We start from the raw sequence: 20,618 nt of genomic DNA, 5'->3' as shown, positions 1-20,618 counted from the left end.
CGTGGGCGATTCCTTCTCTTTCCACATTAATGGGTTTTATATTTCTATGTGACACGACGAAGCACATTAAATTGTCATTATGTTCCTAGTTTCAATCCACAAAAATTGGGGAGAAGAAATTTTATTCTTTTTTCTGCCTGTCTTGCATAGGGATTGCTTCAAAAATCAATTGGTCCTCTATCAAGAATAACAATAATACATGTATACATACTTTAAACTCATACATCCACAAGAAAAGATGTATTTTTAAAGAAATAGCTAGAAAAGTTATCTTTTTCCCATCCTCTATCAATTCTTTAATTTTGCCATTATAAGGTTAAAATACTTTATAAGAAAAAAAATCTTAAACAACTGCAGGGCAAGCCCCGTGGCTTAGAGGTTAAGTGCACACGCTCCGCTACTGGCGGCCCGGGTTCGGATCCGGGGCGCGCACCGAGGCACCGCTTATCCGGCCATGCTGAGACCTCGTCCCACATACAGCAACTAGAAGGATGTGCAACTATGACAAACAACTGTCTACTGGTGTTTGGGGGAAAAAAAGGAGGAGGATTGGCAATAGATGTTAGCTCAGAGCCGGTCTTCCTGAGCAATAAGAGGAGGATTAGCACGGATGTTAGCTCAGGGCTGATCTTCCTTACAAAAAAAAAAAAAAAAACTAAACAGCTGCAAAAAAGGAGGACACCTACAAAAGCATAACAAAAGCATAACATTGTGTTTCAGCAATTCATCAAGGGTATGATTAATTCAGTAGTGGAACTCCCAAAAGGAAATGAGCAACAATTACTCTTTTATTGCAAATACAAATGGTTGTCTATCATCCTTATTAGTTATTGTTATTATATTATAATAAGAATATCTGATGGGTACTGGATGGTTAGACAGTGAGCTGTACTGTTTTCCCTCATTCAAATACAATAGCTTCCTTTCTCCCATAGATAACTCATATAAAGTTTATTTCTATAAAATGCATTTGGTATACCTCTTTTGTGGTAAATGAATTTGCTTACAAGTAGAAAAATGTTCATCATTACACATATAGTCCACACATTTTGGACAGAGTTATTTTACACTTTATATTTCCCCAAAATTATGGCCACTCTTACCTGTAATTTTGTACATTCCGTTCCCTCCCTCTAAAACACTCTTCCCTCTATCCTCTATCTGATCTCTTTTGGAGTAGGTAACTCCTTTCTTATCTTCAGATATTAGTTTAGATATCACTTTCCCTCCTTTCAATAAACTGCAATAATTTGCCCTCGTATTTAGTCTCATAGTATCACTGTTGTGGGAATTATGTAGCAATTGTAGTTTTTTGTTGTTGTTGCTGGTGCTTATATTGAATCAATACCCTCCTTGGAAGGAGAAAAACTTCACGGGTTGTCTTAGCACGGGTATCAGACCCTTGTAGCCTTACCTGTGTCCCGGGCCTTTGGCTATTTATGCCCACCTCAGCTAACACTGGAAAGACCAGTTCTGCAGTTCTACGAAGACTCCACCCAGTGTCACAGATGCACAGCCCTACAGCACCTCACTTCTTACTCGTCCTTCCCCGAGGCTTCACTATGGAAGCCAAAAATGCAGAGGAATTGGCGCTTTGTATGGCAAACCTTTGACCAATAGAAGATCAGAGCCAGTAGATAAAGTACTCTTCTTTCCTCCTGCAGGAAGTTCTGTCCTGAGGCACAGCCATTTAAATGAGCTCTTGGAAAGCAGTGATGTGAGGTCTATTATACGGTGGTAGCTGGCTGCGTAAGAAATAAGAAACCATTATAGGGGCTATTCCTTTTTCCCTTTCTTATTCTTTTTCCTCCCTTTTGCCTTCCTGGGACTGTATTACCTAACAAAGAAGTAGCACGTAGACTATTATCTAACGCTCTTCCTCCTGGAGAACCCAGGCTAAGACAGAGCACAGAGTAGTTGTTTAATAAATAGTTATTAGTTGAATTAATAAGATCTTTCAGAATTAAAATGTTAAAGACATACCTCCTTAAATATTTTCTGCCAGTTCAGAATCTGACATACACAGGGGAAAAATAATTCAGTCTTAGCGTTAGCTAACATCCAATCTACAATTCTTAGAAGTAAATTTCATACAGGTGGACTATATAGCTACAGATGTTTTACCCATTGGTAATTTACAAAGGAAAAATAGTTATTAACTCTGAACTTCTTCCTCTAATATTTTCCCAAAAGGCTTGAAGTGCTAGTTAGCATAACCCTTGGCTATCACTCATATGATAGAGAGCAGTTTAATGGCAAGAGAAGGGGCTGGGAGACAAACAACCAGGTTTAAGTCACATGTCAACTTACTACCAGAATGAAATTAGTCAAGTAAACTAAATATTTTGAAATGTGGTATCCTCACCTATAAAGTGAGAAACCCAACTGTACTTATAAACTAAATCCACTACCAAAATCCCAAGTCTGGAGTGGGAAGGAGAGAAACACAGAATAAGAAAGACAATGAGTGAAGTGCAAATTTTCAAAAGGAGAAGTCAGATGAGAGAATAGTCACAGGGCAGTAAAAATTTGCCTTATCAATCTGTAGATCTTTGCCTAGAAATATCAGCTAGGATGATGACAGCAGTTCCTTTCAGGTTCAAAATTCCACAACTCATTGGAATACTTCAAAAATGTACCATTGCAGGCCATGGGGGCAACCAGCCAGATAGAAGACTGAAGAGCGAGGTGTCCAGGGAAGAAAAAAGGAGCTGGTAGATTGTCTGTTGATTTGGGGAAAAGGAGGCACTTTTTGCTGCCTACATAGCAGCCATTTCCCTCTTTGTCCATGCTACTAGATTTTATTTGGGCCGCAATCTGCCCAGCTCCAAGGATGAATGGCTTAAACCAACCATGGAGTCCCATTCCTGATTGCCAACAATATTTCTAATAAGTGTGACCAGTTCTGGCTTATGAGATATAAGTGCAAGGCTTCAGGGAGATTCTAATAACTTAATAACTTGTTCCCTGGTAAAAGAAAGCAACCAAAGGTAAAGGCCATTTTTGGGCTCCTGTCATCTTCCTTCCTGCTTGTGTGGTAAAGGACATGCTTCTCGGAGCTGCAGCAGTGGTCTTGGGACCACCCAAGAGATACGGCCAACACTCCAAGGATGGCAGAGGAGAAAGATAGGGGAAACCAGATCTAGACTCCCTCTACTAGAACCACCTACTGCTGTGATTCTTGTTACGTGTGATTATTAAATGTTTTCATTATTAAAAAAATACTATTTCCCTTAATTGGAGAGAGTAAATTTATATAAGTAACAATAATTTTAAAGTGTTATATGACTAAGTACAGAAAGGAAACAGTCAAAATAAATGTACATAGGTGAAGAGAATGCAAACCAAAGAAGTCTAGTATGTAACAAGGACTGTTTCAAATGCTTAGTACACAATTGATCACACACACACACATGCATACACACTCACACTCACACATTCTTAAAGACTTAGTGTTCTTACCAAGCTCTTGTAAGAAAAGAAACCTCAAGAGATGGCTGGAACAGTATAGTAGACACTGTAGAAAAGAAAATTAAAGAATTGGAAGATAGAAAAATATCATAGAGACATAAAGTGATAGAAATTATGGATGAGAGACTAAGAGACTTGGAGGATAGAAACAGAAGGTCTAATGTATATCTGAGAGGAGCCGCAAAAGTAAAAACTAGAGAGAAGAGTGGAAAGTCCACATTCAGAGAGATAAAAGATGAGAACTTTTCAGAAAAGAGAAAGAATATTCAAGTAGTTAAAAGTTCTACTAAGTACTAATTAGGATAAACTTAACTAAGTCCATACCCAGGTATTTTGTATTGACTTCACAAAACCTCAAGGATGAAGAGAAAGGCAGATCACTCACTTACAAAGGCATGACAATCAGATAACAGCAGACTTCAGACACATCCCTGGTTGTTATGGGAGCTATAGTCACTGAGTATCAGATTGAAAAAAAATCGTGGGTATACAGCTTCATGCAATAGAAGGGCTACATTAGAAATTAGAAATCCTATTCTAATTACTATCAACTCAGCCTCTAACTGAGAGCAGTATTTCCCAGTACTCTTTCTGTGTCTGTTTTCTGGAGAAAGAGAGTGAGAGGTTGGGGGTCAATGATCCTGCAATTTAGTGGGTTCCTGGACTATTCCCTTGATGTGTATCCTGCTCAGTTCACACCCTCAGCCTCCCTGATCCTCCTCAACAGCATCTTACTGCTCTCGTGTCTTCCATTCACAACCTCAAAGAGCTCCAGGCTCTTGGCTGTGCTTTTCCATGTCTGGGCCATAGGGGACAGAAATGAACCTTTGATATCCTCGAGCAAGTGCTGGTCTTTAAATCACTTCCAAAACATTTGCATCCCTGACCCATTATCACCGACAAAAGAAAAGTATTTACCATTTCACAAACAAGAGTTTATTCACAGATTGGACTTACATAGTGAATGCAGGAGTCAGAGTTTGATGTCTCAGATACTCATTACGGAAAGGCCTAAAAATTAACACACATACGCACATACATAGATAAATACATATAGTTTAAATTCATTCTAAAGTCAAAAGGATTTGGTGTGTGAAAAACTTGGTATAAGTATGTTTGGATGTGTGTTAACTTATGGATTTTTCTGGTGAAAGCATCAATAGATTTCATCAGCCAGGTAAGGCAATATATTGGTTATATCAAAATATATCCAATATCCAAAATATCTCTATTTGTACAACTAATGGATAATTTCGCAATTAGTTTTTATAATTCTTGTTTAATATCCCCCAAATGTAATCAGAATATCTAGTTTCCTACATATTTTGTTACAGCATAAAGACCATCTAAATTTTAGTATTCATGAAAAGCTCATCCTGAGTAGGAAATGGCTCACATTTTTCTTTCTTTACCTACACTAGAAATCTCCAGCCTTAACAAAAAAAGAGTTTTAAATAAGAGGAGTTGTTGGTTAGCTTCATAGAATGACAGCCATTGTAATTTTAAACATTATCAAACTATTAAAATTTTCCAACTAAATAAATGAGGATGCTTTAAGTTAATTAAGATATTGTTGCCAGGAATTTAAAAATTCTTATATATTACAAAAATCATGAGGATTGCAGAACCATACAATTTTACTTCAGAAAAGTCAGGCAGCAGGAAACCAGATATTTTGGACAACCAGTGTTCAAATAGCTGCTGTGAGTCTTACAACCTCCCAACAAGGGTTTCGTAACCTACCTCAGAGATATAGCCGTCTTGTTTTGTGTGTGAGGAAAGTAGGAAAATCAGACTTCTCAAAGACATAGTAGACTGTTGGCTTGTTTGTTTAAACCTGCTTTCTAGGATTAGCCATATCTTACTTTGTGCATTTTAGGCTGAAGGTTAGACAAGGGTCAAGTAGGAGATTTCAACACATCTGATAGAGGTTTGTTCTTCAGGAGAAGAGGAAAGCTTTTCACCAGTCGGGCCCATTGCCTCCAGTCTTAAACTCTTTGTATTATTTGTATGTATAAGGAGGCTCAGGGCAGCACAGGGCAATTTTAAACCCCAATGCACAAATCCATAACATTCATCATTATCTATCTTTGGGAACTATTATACAGCCTCAAAGCTCTCTGTTCAAATATGGCTGTTGCATTAGCATTGAGCAGGTCACACTGGATTGCATTAGTGGACTAGAAACCAAACGAAGACTTTTTTTTTTAACAGAAATTATCACAGCTAAATATTTGTGAAAGCAAAACAAAAGAGTATTCTTAGATATTTAAACAGTATATTTACTCTCTAATCTTTTTTAAAAAGTCTGCAGTGATCTTAAATATTTTTTCACAGACGACTGTTCATCTTTTAAACATATTACTGTTTGTTTATGGGGGTAGATTTCAGTTTTAAGTACTTTTATAAATCTTCAAGAATGGTACTGAAACTTCCACCTACCTCAATGACATCACTGTTTTCACAACTATATTTTAGCAGAGAGAGAGAGAATAAAGAATAAGAAAAGTTGTAAAGACAGAGAATGGCTGACCCTTGCCTCACACTCTCAAAGTTCACACTGTGAACTGCAGCCGCACAAAACTACTTGTTATATTTTGGGGCCCGCCCAGTGGTGCAAGCGGTTAAGTGCGCACCCTCTGCTGCGGCTGCCCAAGGGGTTAGCTGGTTCAGATCCCCAGCACACACTGACGCACCACTTGTCAGGCCATGCTGTGGCGGCGTCCCATATAAAGTGGAGGAAGATGGGTATGGATGTTAGCCCAGGGCCAGTCTTCCTCAGCAAAAAGAAGAGGATTGGCAGATGTTAGCTCAGGGCCAATCTTCCTCACACACACACAAAAAAACTACTTGTTACATTTCAAGCGGACTAGGGGATGGGGGGACGGGGATAGGGAGTTGTTCCCCTGCCCCCATCCCCAAGCCTTTGCATTGACCTCTACTCCTGCCTCTGGGTCTTGGTTAGAAGATTTTTTCTGAAAGTTTGCTGCATATTTCTAAAAGTAAGCTTATCACTCTATATTTAATCATCTGTTTCCTTGCCTGTCTTACTTGCTAGACTATAGCCAACTTCTGTCTCATTTGCCTCTGTGTCCCTAGAGCTTGACACAGTTCCGAGAACAGAGTATGTGCTCAATGAATGTTTAACAAGTGAAGAAATGGACACTGAAGTCACAGCTACTTGATGGAAAAAGATGAACTCTTCACCACCCTAGACACACTTACATATACGTAATATTCAGTGTCCATGCAACTGAATTCACCATATTTAACTCATTGTGTTGTCTTTTAGACACATCTCTTCTGTCCTTCAACTGTGTCATGGTTGAGTGCTGCCCTGTTCTGCTTTCCTAACTTCTCTGTTATTTCTTCTGAATTATGAAAGGCATCTGAAACACCTGGCAATAAAATCTTTATATGCTTCTTTGCGCCCCTCACACCAGACCCATAAATGAAAGAGGAAACGATTTTAAAATAATGCAAGCATATCATAAATAAGGTCAAATAGCATCCTGTGGACAAAATAGACAGTAAATAAAAAGCAAGGTTGCCATTGAAGTTGTCTAAGCCTCAATACAGAAAGAAAACAAGACAAGTATGTTTGAATTACATGACAGGTCAAATTTAATGCAACTGTATTACAATTTCATAATTAAGCATTTTTTACATTACTTTCTAATTAAATCCCAAAGCCTTTCACATTTTAAATAATCCTCCACCAATGTTCCACAGTATGGACGCCTGCACTAGCAAACAGCTCATAATGTTCTTAACCTCTGTATCCTGTGTTTTATTTTAAAGGTGAAATGACTGTATATAAAACTGCATGTTACATTTTTCTCATACCCTGTGATTTTATTAGATAATTGTTTGGAATTAACCATGTAATTAAAATTATAGCAGTCATCTCATCCATTTAAGAAAAGTTACAGAAAAATGACCCAGAAGCCCTATGAAACGTGGTGGGTATGCTCCTACAGTTTTCACCTTAGGATGCTGTCACCTTCTTACCTTATATTGTCAATAAAGAAGATCCTCCTTGCTCCTGACACTTCTTTTTTCATCAGTCATTCCCCATCTGTTGAAGCAGGATTAACTGTTTTGATGACATTGAGCATAGATCTTTCATTCTTCAGCCTGTCTTACTTGATCTTGATTTTCCTTTTAAATTCCACATTTTCTCTTCTCAGCTATTCTTCTTCTATGCCTAAATATCAACATCAGAAAAGACGACAACTCATTTACCCTTGATATTTTAAATGACATAGACTTCTCCCTCTCATTGTAGATCCCAAACATCTCTTCTTGGAGCTTCACTCTTGCCAAGTCAGACCCCACCTTTGCTCCCACATCTTCCCAACCTGAAATATCCTTCCCACTACTCTATATCCATTCAAAACTTACTGTCTTTTAAAGTCTGCTCCTTTCCTTTTTTACTTCTTGAGGGCTTCTTGAGGCAAAACAATCCTCAGTGATATGTATCTTCCTAGGTTAATATGGCAATTTTCCACAAGGTTCCCATTTACCAATTGGTAATATACTGTATTTCTTTGCTCACTCACTGTTTTACGGTTATTAGAAGTGGCTCCCCAATGAGCTCATAACAGAGGTGCAAGCTCTTTCTCTAAAGGGCCAGATAGTAAACATTTTAGATGTTGCAGGTCTTATAGTCTCTGTTGCAACTACCGAACTCTGCCACCGTACGGTGACCATATGTAAATGAAAGGGAATGGGTGTGTTCCAATAAAACTTTATTAAATAGGCACTGAAATTTGAATTTTATGTACACGACACCAAACATTATTCTTTTTTGAATTTTTTTCAACCATTTACAAATGTAAAGACCATTCTTAGCTCACAGATCACACAAAAACAGGTGGCAGGCTGGATTTGGCCCACGGGCCATAGTTTGCTGACCCCAGGATTATACACTTCTTTAAGGGAGAAACAGGTCTTACAATTTTGTGTGTCTTCCATGGTAACCAGAACTGTAACAGTCTCTTCTAGATCCCAACAATTGTTCATCATTCACATAACAATTTTAGCTGTCTAATTTGGGAATGTTAGGAGGGCATGTAGGGACTCAAAAAAAAAAAAAAAACAGAGAGAGATTTTAGAGGTTGCAATTCCCAAGGAAGAGGGAAGCAAAGCCTCAACTTCCCTCGCAACATCGCTAAGTTATCTGGATGTCTATGTTCAAGCACAGTATTTCTTTGAACTAAGCAGAATCCCAGAAAGGGCAGAAGGCAGGCTCAGAGCTGCAGATGCCATTTTGAATGCAAGCTTCATATGGTCTCCGTGGGAGTCTGTAAAACCCAGCGCTCTGCTCTGTGGGAGTTCCTCACTTTTAGCGTGATGGCTCTGTGTTTAATTACACTGTATATTTTCTTCTTTAGGGCTCTGATACAGAAAGACAGAGATGCAGAGAGTGAAAGAGATAGAGAGAGCAGGAGCTGTACTCCAGCTCTGTAGATAAGGGACATCCTCAACATCCAAACCCTGAAGCACTTAGATACTCCCCCTCGACATTATTTATCTAGAATGCTCTCTTTGAGTTATAGTACCAAAGGGGGGAAATACTCATTTAATGAAGAGAGAGTTTGGTCCAGTTTAAAAGCCATAATTTTGTATGCATGTCAGAAAAACACATAATCTGTACAATAAATTCACCCAGCCAGACTGAGGGCCTACTTGCCACTGGAATCTGTTTTTCTTTTTAATATAATGAGGCGACGTCCCTTTCCTTGGAGAGGAGAGTTCAATAGTTTAATTTTTGTTAACTGAGATCCCTTGTACGAAGGTAAATTACATTGCCTTTTCTATTACCAGCTCTGTTAATTGTCAAGCAATCAGAGTTTATGCACTCATCCAAGACAGCGGAGAATTTCCCATAATGTTACAAAATAAAACCTGACAAAGCATAATAATCTTTAGTTTATTGATGTGCTACCAGGCTGTTGAAAGCATCAGATCAGTAATGTGCTTTGGTTAGGAAATTGGGGTCTAGGGAGAAATATTGGGAGTAACAGAGAGAACATCAGGGCTTGCAGAAAAAATATATTAGGAGTTAAAAGGAAAAAAAATGTTTGTAGTGGGATTTTAGATTTTATGAAAAAAACACTGAGAACTTGTGGGGATTCAAAGGAAAACACATCTGGGGTGGACAGATGAACTTTGGCCCCAGTGGCCAAAAGAGATTTATTTTTTTGGTGAGGGGGAGGTGCCACATATCATAACATAAATAACACACACAAATGCCGGACTTCCAGAAAAAGCACACTCTGAAGATATTCATTGCAAATAATGAGAGCTCCTACATTATGGTTTAATGAAAAGCTGGCCTGGATGGCAAAGCTGAATCTAGATTTGGCTAAAAAAGGTTAAGAGTAGGGGCTCACTAAAATGTCCCAGGTGCTTTTCTAGTCTCCTTAGAAATCTTAACTTCCAATGTTGAGAAAAATAATTCAGCATTTGCTTTGCGTTTGCTTGGGGACTCTTATGACCTGCAAAATTTATTGTTAGAGTTTGATTGCCATCTCATCATGCTCTTTCCTGTACTGTTCTGTTCCTTCCCCTGCTCAGTGTCCAATAAGGGATCCCGCCTTGGACTTGCCATGTCAGACCCCCAGCAAGACTTACAGGTATAGGTCAAGGTGAGGCGCTCTGGCTGCCTCCGAGAGAGCAACAAGACTACCGTCCTGCACACTCTCAGGCTGTGCTTCCTTCCAAGTACTTGGACGGTTTGAGATTCCATTTGGAAAGTTTGACTTTTGTAGTCATATTGATTCCAGGAATTAAGATTTGAGACGCTTTATTAAATTGTTCCCTCAGATTGGGATTTTCAGCTCTAAGAAACTAAATACTCTGCTTACTGACAGATGGCGTATTTGGGAAGCAGCCTTACGTTAATATTGTAATTGTACTCAAACTTATCTTAGGAGTCAAAGGAAGATAATGCAAAAAAACCTCCACTGTGTGAAAGGAAAATGTTGATTAAGCAACTATCTTCACAACCCCAAATCCAAGCTAACTAAGGGAAAAAAAGGATTATAAATTTCTGATTTGGCAGTTTGATATTAAAGAAAAAGGGTAGGTTGAGTGTAAGAGTTTGTGAGTGTGTGTGGTAGGTAGGTGTGCATCTGTGTGTGTATGAGAGAGAGAGAGAGGGCAAGAGAACAAGAGATTGAGATTCTCTACCTTGCAATAAAAGATGGCAAGGTGATAAATTAGTGCTCGCAACTGAAATTGATTACTTTGTGTTCCCATCCAGTTCACATGGCAGCCACACAGATGCTCTGAAACACCTTAATGACACATTGGAGAAAACTTCTCAAGTGGGCCTTGTGCTCTGTTCTTTCCCTTCCTCCCCCCATCGGCTCCAAGAGAGAAGTGCTGTGTGTGCTGCATACGTTAGGGGAAGTGCCATGCAAACAGCCCCCGACTTCCTCTTGCACGGAGATGTCTTTGTTTTGTATATCAGAATCCTTTAGACAATCCTAGGATCCTAAATGCTAAAATGACAAATGTAAGTGATTTTGTCTTTTCAGTGCTTGGATGTATCCATGCCCATCCCTTGCTCTCTGGAGAGGCGGCACACATAGCAAGAAGATGAAGCAGCATCGAGCCACCTAGAGGCAATCTTATCCAAGCTTGCCCAGCAAAGCAAAGCAAAGTTATAAGGCTTATTGCCATAATTGTAGATTAAGTGAAACTGCCTAGTTTACTCGCAGAGATTAAAAGGAACAGGTTATCAACGTATTTGAATTAAAGGAGTACTACACAAGATGGAATAATTTCAATGAAACCCTCAGTTTTAAACAGTTTAAGAAATCTCCACATAGTAAAATCACTGGAGGGATGTATCGATAACTGCTGAAATGTAATCAATTCCATTCCATTGCAATTGTGAGGATAGGTGATGATCTAAGAAACATCAGAAATATTCAGATATGTATAAAGATTCCAGAGTTTTCAATAAATATTGAATTCTCAGTTACCGTAAGGACTTTTATAAGTACAGGAGAAAATTTAAAAATACTGTTTTACCACTTGAGGATCTTATAGTTTTGAAAGAAGACCCAGATTTTAATGTCCGTGTTAATGTCTACTGAGCACTGCAAAGATTGATCAAATATTCTATGAGTTATTCATACATTATTTTCTATAGGCTTAATAATCTGTATTTGTATGTTTGATAATTCTATATGTTTAATAATTCTGAATCTGTATTAACTGTTTTTTAGTGTTCTATAGAATCTAAACCTCATGCACATATAATTTCCATTTGGTGATCTTCAGTATTGAGCAGTTGTCACAAGAAGGATGATGATTTGATTGTCTGTAATTGATATAGGACACTACAGCAGCCAGTAGACATAGGCAATGGTACAAGTTCCTTTTATATAAATAAAGCACATAGCTTACTACACAAATGAATACAAACTCCCCCAATCCCCCATCAAGGTATTCTGTTGCCAAGAGTGTACCTCCATCTGATCCTGTCATTTTCCTCGAGACACTGAATGCTCTCATTCTCAGAAAGGTCCTTTCCTCTCCTGACTCCTTCCCCAACTTTTCTGAGCCCTAGTCTCTCCCCTTCTGCTCAGCTGCTGCAAGAAACAGTCCTCAGAAAATTCCTGAGTATGAGACTATGTGAAATAAAGGTCAGTGGCCTGATGACACCGTCTTCTAGCCCAGCTGGACTGGAGGCATGCCTTAGTCCTGGTACTGCAAACACAGTGCAATATTTTGCTTAATGATTTCCACACAAGCAAGCAATCCAGAAAAGTATATATTTCCCAAAGAAAATCTTAAAGCATATATTGACAAAAACACTGGTTATTTGCAAAGCGGAGGTAGTCTCTTACTAAGTGAAGTAGCTTTGAAACTTTTTCCATCCTTATTCTTATTATAAAGAAATCACTGCTCGAGTTTATAATTTTTTAAAGCTATACTGTTAATGCCTTCTAATATAGGGGATCTGTGAGTTTAAAAGCCCTACTTGAACAAAAAAGTCTCCCAACATGTAAAAGGATTAATTTTGTCTGAGTTTATATACCAAAGACTTGATCAGCATAACAAAAGCAACAGTAACATGGTTATTACCATATACTTTGCTTTTCAAAATAGCTCCCCAGATGTTATCTCAGTTGATCTTCTCAAGGTAAGCGGACTAGCACATTATCTGTATGAAGATACAGCTCAAAGAACTTGCCCAAATTGACTGGTAACTGATCCTGGCCAGGTACAACTAGACCAAAATGTAAAGGATGGAGGGGTGGGAGATTTGGCTGTGGTGTAGCTTGTATCTCCAAGAGAGCTTTTCAACCCTACACATATTCCACTGCAGAAGAACAAATAAAGCTGCGACCTCTGTAATATAATTTACACAGAGCTGTTTTCGAGTAATTCGGACGGTATCAGTACATTTCTAAGGTTCTGTGCTTTGTTCCCTATGGGAAGTTGGGAGTCAGATGGACCCTCCAAACCCCTTGGTGTACTTTCTAGAGCCAGAAGAAAGCCCTCAGCCTCTGGTTCCCAGAGATCACTGCTGACAGCAAAACATACCTGCGAAGATTTTTGAGGGAAGGTAGGAAACAAGACTGATGGGAAAGGAAGGCACATGTCTTTGTACCTCCCATCTCATTTTGTTAACTGAAATCAATGCATCCTGTTTTGCCTGAGAGAACCACCATATTCTAAACAAATGATTGTCAGAATTTTTTTTTAGCAATAGAACCTTTTCATAAATGAAATCTTCTGTTGAGCTTCTTTTTTATAAACAGACAAATGCTGAGCTGCCCTGAATGAAGACTCCTTGCTCCATTTTCCTGCCTCTTGAGATACCCTCTCAGAATGCTAGAACTCTGGAGAACCTAGATTGAAAATAATTCTCCTAAACAATTGAATTAGAAACACATGGCCTAGGCCTCTTCTTAACCCTGTCTTATTGGTGAGTTGATTCTATCTCCCTTGCCTCATTCATTCCCCTTGGAACATTCCTGTCCTTGAGCCCAACCTGAAACTCTCTTTTTTTGCGATTTGATTAAATGCTCCTCACAACACTGACAGAATTCCCTAGCAAACTCCTTTTACCTTCATCCTAGTTCAATATCCAAGAACACCCTTACTGTTTAATAAATTATTTATTGAGTATCTTCTGTATGCCAGGTACTGTGAAATCTGAAGATTTGTGTTTGGAAGTCAGGAGATTCAATACCATCATACATAACTCTGCCTTACTTTGCCTCCTACTTAACAAACTTCAGAATTTTCAGAGATATTTAACCAAAAATGCAGAAATTCAAGAAGATAGGAAGAATTGTAATTTCCATGGAAATCTTCAATTTAATAGTAAAAGCACAATTAAGACAAGTGGGAAGTCACATACAATTACACTCAGGGAAGCGTAAGCAGACTTTGTAAAATAGTTGTTGCGTTTCCTCACATTGAATAAAATAATAAATTATTTGAATAGTTCTATTATCTATCCTTAACTGAAACATACAGTGCCTGTCCTATTTCTTCAAAAAGCTTGTTAATATGCAATCACCTAGTACAACTGCTAAGTTTTTAAAGGTCACCCATGTTTTATTCATAAAGGGTGGTTTTCTGGAGGGGAAAAAGGTTACAATGTCATGTAATACCATATTCTGATGGAGGCTTTGCTTTCCAAGATATGTTCTAATGGATCAGACGGGGAAAGCCTGAGATTTTGGGGACAAAAAAGCGAATTGTTTTAGAGATATCAATAAAACTTCATTTAGAATCAGGAAAACTTTCCAACAGGGGAGAAAGATTCATTCTACTTTTTAACTATCAAGTAAGCATGGCAGCCTCTGTTATTTATGTTCAGAAATAATCAGTTTTCCCCTAAGGCCTGGTACACAAAAGAAGTATTTCCCAGCCCCCTTGAAGGTAAGTGGCCATGTGGCTAATTCTGTCCAATGAAATGTGAGTACAAACTGCAGCATTTAATTGGCACTATTTGAACCACCAGCTCCCTCTTCTTCTATCATGGCAACTGGGGAGGACAGAGTTTTAAATGCATAGATTAGTGTCCAGATCATTGAGTTACTGCTTAAAAAAACATTGCCCCAGAGATTTGTCCAAATGCAAATTTGACTGGAATGATTTTAAATGGCTAAGAAATGAACACTTGTTGTGTTGAGTCACTAAAATTTTGAGGTTGTTATCTGTATTAATCAGGATTCTCCAGAGAGACAGAACCAATAGGATAGACACAAATATATATAATAAATACAAGAGGAGATTTATTATAGGGATGGCTCACACCCTTATGGAGGCTGAGAATTCCCATGATCTGCCATCTGCAAAGTAGAGAACCAGGAAAACCTGTGGTGTAATTCAGTCTGAATCCAGGAGCCAATGGTCTGAACACCCGGAGGACCGATGTCCAAAGACAGGAGAAGATGGATGTCCCAGCATAAGCAAAGAGCAAATATGCTTTTCCTCTGCCTTTTTATTCTATTCAAGACTTTAATGGATTGGATGATGCTCATCGACATTGGTGAGAGCCATCTTCTTTACTCATTCTACGGATTCAAATGCTAATCTGTAAACACTCTCACAGAAACACCTAGAAATAATGTTTTACAAGCTATCTGGGCATCCCTTAGCCCAACCAAGTTGACATAAAATTAACTGTTACATTACCACAGTGGAATATAGCCTTTTCCTGACTGGGACATGACCAAAGATATCATATAAAATCTCCTAAACATATGAAATATGATATAATGAATATTATACACATATGAGAAGCTGAGTCTCTTCTTTCATGGCTAAGCTTAATCACCAAAAGAGGCTCTAAAATTTACCTAGTTTATCATCCTTTTATAAACGTTAGTCCAATTTTTCAAGGTCATAAAAATTTTCTAAGGACAGAGAGTAAAAATTAATTCAGATATTTGATTCCTAGGCCAAAGCTCTTTGTATAGCATATAGCCTGTATTTTAAGAGGAAATAAGACTAGCTGGCACTTCCATCCTTGGAAATTTTATCTTTCCATTACTTTAATCTGCACTTCTACGTAGAAGGCAACAAAATTAGCACCTTTAAGTATTTTCCCTCAAATTTCTCAAAGGACTTTAAATTCAACCACAGAAACATGACATCACTCTCTCTTTCTAGGGACAATGTCTTATTCATCATCATAATGTCAAACACATTTATTTGTATTAGAGCTCAATAAATGTTTGACTTTAATTGAATGATAATTTAATTTCTATTTTTTTCACCTTGATTAATTTGCACTATATCTTTCTAATCATCAGAATTAAAAACCTCAAAGTCATTTTTGATTTCTCTCTCTTCCTCAACACCAAGAGCCAAATGGCCACCAAGAACTTTCATGCCATCTTTACTCTGTCTCCAAAATTTATACTCTCTCTTCATGACTACTAGTTCAGCTCTTCATCTCTCAACTGCGACCTATCTTTCTCATTTTAATCTCTGATTATCCAAACTTCCATACTGGTTCTGGAATTAAATCATATTTCCCATCTTCCTCGCTATTTTATTTGTACTTCTCTAGAAATTTTCGTCCTAATCACAAAGGACAGTTTTTCTGGAAAGAGAGAGAGAGAGACATGATGTAGTGTATTCGTTAAGAAGACATGTCTTGGAGCCCAACAGATCAGGGTTTGCATTTGGAAATCTGGCTTTGTAGTATAATAGCTATATGCCTGTGGACTAATGCGTTAGGATTTCTGTGCTTCAGTTTAATCTTATATACAGTTGGGGCCTGACCTTAGTAGTTACCTTTTTTGTGTTCTTAGAGGTCTCCTAATAAAATCTACTTATACGCAAACACTTCCACACACACACATATACAACACTGATGAGAAATGTAGAAATTATTAAATATTTCTTAGGGAAGGAGGAGGAAAGGCCCTACATCACATTGTTTCCAGCAAACCCCTTTCTCTTCTATCACTGTCCACTCATGTCTCTCTGCTCTCTTACTTATTCTGTTTTGAGCTTTTCGCTCTATGTTTCAAATTCCTTGTCTTCTTGTTTATGCAGAGCAAATTAGCAACCATAATTTTCTTCAGATTTCACTCTTACCTTAAAACAGCTTATAGAAGTGTATTTTCCCAACATATGGATTGCTCACCCAATAGCTATTCTCATTTGAGGTTTTCTCCTCATCTTTAACCTGGGATAATATCACTGACCTGCAATGGTTACATGTATGTAACTGCTTAGGACAGAACCTATTATATCCAAGTACTCAATAAATATTAGGTATCAATATCATTATTATAGAGATCTGGGTGCCCTATTTGGTCTGGTTTTTGCAGATGACAATTACTACTGGTGCTTCTGGGGTCTACTTGAATCAGAATAAATATCAGCAGCTTAACACAATAAAGATTAATTGCTAGCTCAAGTCATATTCTGATGTACATCAGGCAGGCCTCTGGGGGGCTCTCCTTTGAACAATAACCCAGGGACCCAAGCTCCTTTCATCTTGTGTTGTCATGGAAGGAAAAGAGTCACACATCATTCTGCCCATGTTCCATTGACTGTAATGTGCCACAAGGTCTGTATTATTTCTAAAGTAAAAATTATGGCTAAGCAAATCTCTAGGTAATATGTATGAGCAATAGTTAGATAAACACTTGGTACATGATTAAGTTAAAATAAGATTTACTGACCTGATTAAAGAGGAGATATACTTTGCTCTATCATTTTCTTGCCTACCTTTTTGTGGTGGGGGTGACACTAAGATGGCCCCCAATTATTTCCACCTCTTGATATTCACCCCCTTGCTTCTAACCAATGGAACATGGCAAATGTGATAGGATTTCATGTCTGTGATTAGATTACAAAAGATGGAACCTTCCTTTGGCTATCAGACTGTATTGCCTTCTGGACTTTGAAGATTTAATAAAGGAAGCCGCCATGTTGCAAAGGGCTCTGTGGCAATGAACTGAGGATCTCTGTCCAGCAGCTCCCCAGACACTGCATTCTGCCAGCAACCCGAGGGAGCCAAAATGGGGATCATTCCCCTGAAGGGGAGCTTTCAGATGAGATGCTAGCCCCAGATGACACTGTGATTGCAGCCTGGTAAGATACCCTGAAACAGAGGACCTACCCAGTCAAGCCATGCCCAGGCACCTACCCACAGAAACTCTGAGATAATAAATACGTGTTATTTATTTCATTTTTTAATGTGAATCACTTCTGTTGTTGTCGTTATACAAAAAACTGCACAAATTTAACACATGCAATTTGATGGGTTTCAACATATTCATATACATATGAAACCATTACCAAGATCAAGGTTGGTTGAAGTCACTACATTTGTGGTAATTTGTTACACAATAATAGATAGCTAATACACCATTCTAGTTAATGTTAAAATTGCCTGGCTTTTATATATATATAAGTATGTGTATGTGTGTGTATATATATATATAGTCACATATATATATTTATATATAAATATAATTTATTGTACATAATAACATATATAATATAAAATAATTTATATAATATATATTTATATTTTTATGCATATTTATGTACAAATATATTCCATATATATATATTCCAGTTTGAATTCAACTTAGTTTTAGAATTTATCCATAATTTATAAAGAGAAATAGAAGTTTCCGGATTATGAGAGAACACTCACTATGAAATTTGAACCAATGCGAGGCAACACGGATGCTGAAAAACACAGGTTTATGGTAAAATGGAGAAATAGATAAAGTTAAGCTTAGAAAAAAAAAGAAACTTTAATATCTGTAAATATTAGTAATGCTACACAAGAAAGGTGAAGTTGTGTCAAAGTTTAGGAAATACGTGAAATATTAGTAAAAACATTGAAGTTTAAAATGCTTGTTTGTTTGTTTTCTCTTAAAGCAGCTTAAAAAGTAACCTGAATAGTTTTGGTAAGTTGTTTTTTTTTTTTTTTAATTTACATATATTTCATTCCTTTTTAACCAAAGTCACACATTTCTGCAATTTGAATTTAAAAGAACCAGATTCATTTTTTTGAAAAGGACCCCTTCCCACACTGCCCCCCCTTTCTCACTCTTCTAATAGATTCAGAAAGAGCCCTACTGTTCTATCATAGGTTATGTGGCAAAACTTAAATTGTAAGGAAGTTTTTCGAGGTAAAGCCTACCAGAGGAGGTAATAATATAAAATACATTGGTTTAGGGGCTACGTTTTGTTTGTTAATATTGCTGCTGTTATGTTTTAAGAATATATTGTAATGAATGATTTAATTATACTTCTACCCAGAGGCTTTGCACAAGGGATGCAATTTTAAAATGCAACAAATGGATTAAATGGCTCGTGTGTGTGTATAATACACACTCATTATGTGTCTCTGTGTGAAAAGAACAATAAGATCAGTGATTTGATGGTTGATACTCAAATGTTCAACTTGACCTCATTCCATTTTTTTCTCCTTAGAATCAGAAGACGGTGCCAAAAAAATTTAAATGGAAGCTTAAGCAGTTTCAGGATTTTTCTTTTGCCTTATTAATAAGAGACAGAGGCTGGCAAATTAGCTATTTTTCAAGTTTAATGGTAGAATCCACCACCAAAATTTCCAATGTGTCTTCAACTCTTGCCCCATGTAGATAATAACAAAAGGGCCAATTTTAACATGAACATTTAACTCTATGACAAATAGGCACTTCTAAACTGCTTTTACATCCACTTTTGTGTATCAATGCCTTTTCCTGTGCAAATTGAGAAGAGGAAGAAGGTCTCCAATCCACAAGTACTCCAATGATTGTATCCAGGATTCTTGGCTTGATTTGTTCCAGCTCCAATTTAAAAATGCAAATGTACCCAGGAGAGAATTAATGTTCATTCACATTTTAACGTGGATGAATTGAATCTAAGATGCCTTTCTTCACAGCTTAGGTGAGATAGGTAAGGCTGGGCAGAATGGAGCTTTGGATAGAGTGGGATAAGAAGGCTGGGAGACTCTATAAGTGAGGAGTCCCACCCAGTGTGCACTGCAGTGAGTGGGGCATGGAATAGTTTTAAAGTAAAAAAGGGCTGAGATAGGCCCACTGGTGCATACAGTTACATGTTGGAATCTGTAATTGCAGTCTTCCCAGAAAAAGAAACAAAAATGAATTGGCGGGAGGGGGCTTGTCCAAATTAAACTTCCCACATTTTCAGATGAAATTCAAAGTAAAATATTATTTTATGTATGTATGTATATATGTAATATTAATTATATATTATTATAATTCATATAATTTTCTTAGTTATACATTAATATATATTTAGGTGATTATATCTATATAAATATATATATTATATATAATATAATTTCCTAAAATCCAAATCACTTCTGCCTTAATAGATTTTTCTGATTGCAAAATTCCTGACAACTTTTGTTAAGCTGATCTTTCTCTCTCCTCTGTTTTGCTGGTGCTCGAAGCATATGCTTTGACCAATTTTGGATACAGATATGTTACTGTTTCCAGTCTTCACAAGCAAAACACCAAAATAATTTTTCCTAACCATTTATTATGATTTCCAATTACTATCTTAGTCATCTTTACTTGATGTGTTCTTTAAAATGTGGTCTATACAAAATGACCCAATTTCTTTACCAAATAGAGTCAAGCAAATTCAATATTTTCAAGCAAATTTCATCCCTTGCAACTTCCCCACCATATAGGGTTGCCAGATAAAATATGGGACATTCAATTAAATTTGAATTTCAGATAAACAACAATTTTTTTTAGTATAAGTATGTGCCAGATATTTGCTAAATTTGGCAACTCTACCATCTCACACCTGAAAGTGTCTGTTACAAGTTATCATGAAGATCCCATGCAATGACATGACCAGAAATGGACCATGAACAAGACATAGAACCTGGACTCCCATCTGCCCCACTTACTCAGGGACTTTAGAGACATCAAATGTTTTTGAACAAACTGGTGGAGCACATTCTATAATGTGCTTGTAAATGCTACCTCAGTAAATGCTTGACATTGGGCTAGGCAGTCTTTTTGGACTACAAAAAAAAATAATTTTCAATCTTTATGATTTTCAAGCAAGGGACATTTATTTTTCTCCATGAAAGCTTAAAGTGGAGGTCCAATACATCTAGGATCTAAAAACAGAACTGCTGGAGC

This window comes from Ceratotherium simum, chromosome 3, assembly GCF_057802395.1.
Source record: "Ceratotherium simum simum isolate JZ-2026a chromosome 3, ASM5780239v1, whole genome shotgun sequence".
Lineage (NCBI taxonomy): Eukaryota > Metazoa > Chordata > Mammalia > Perissodactyla > Rhinocerotidae > Ceratotherium > Ceratotherium simum.
The sequence above is the reverse complement of the archived record's forward strand: the minus strand, read 5'-3'. Positions refer to the sequence as shown.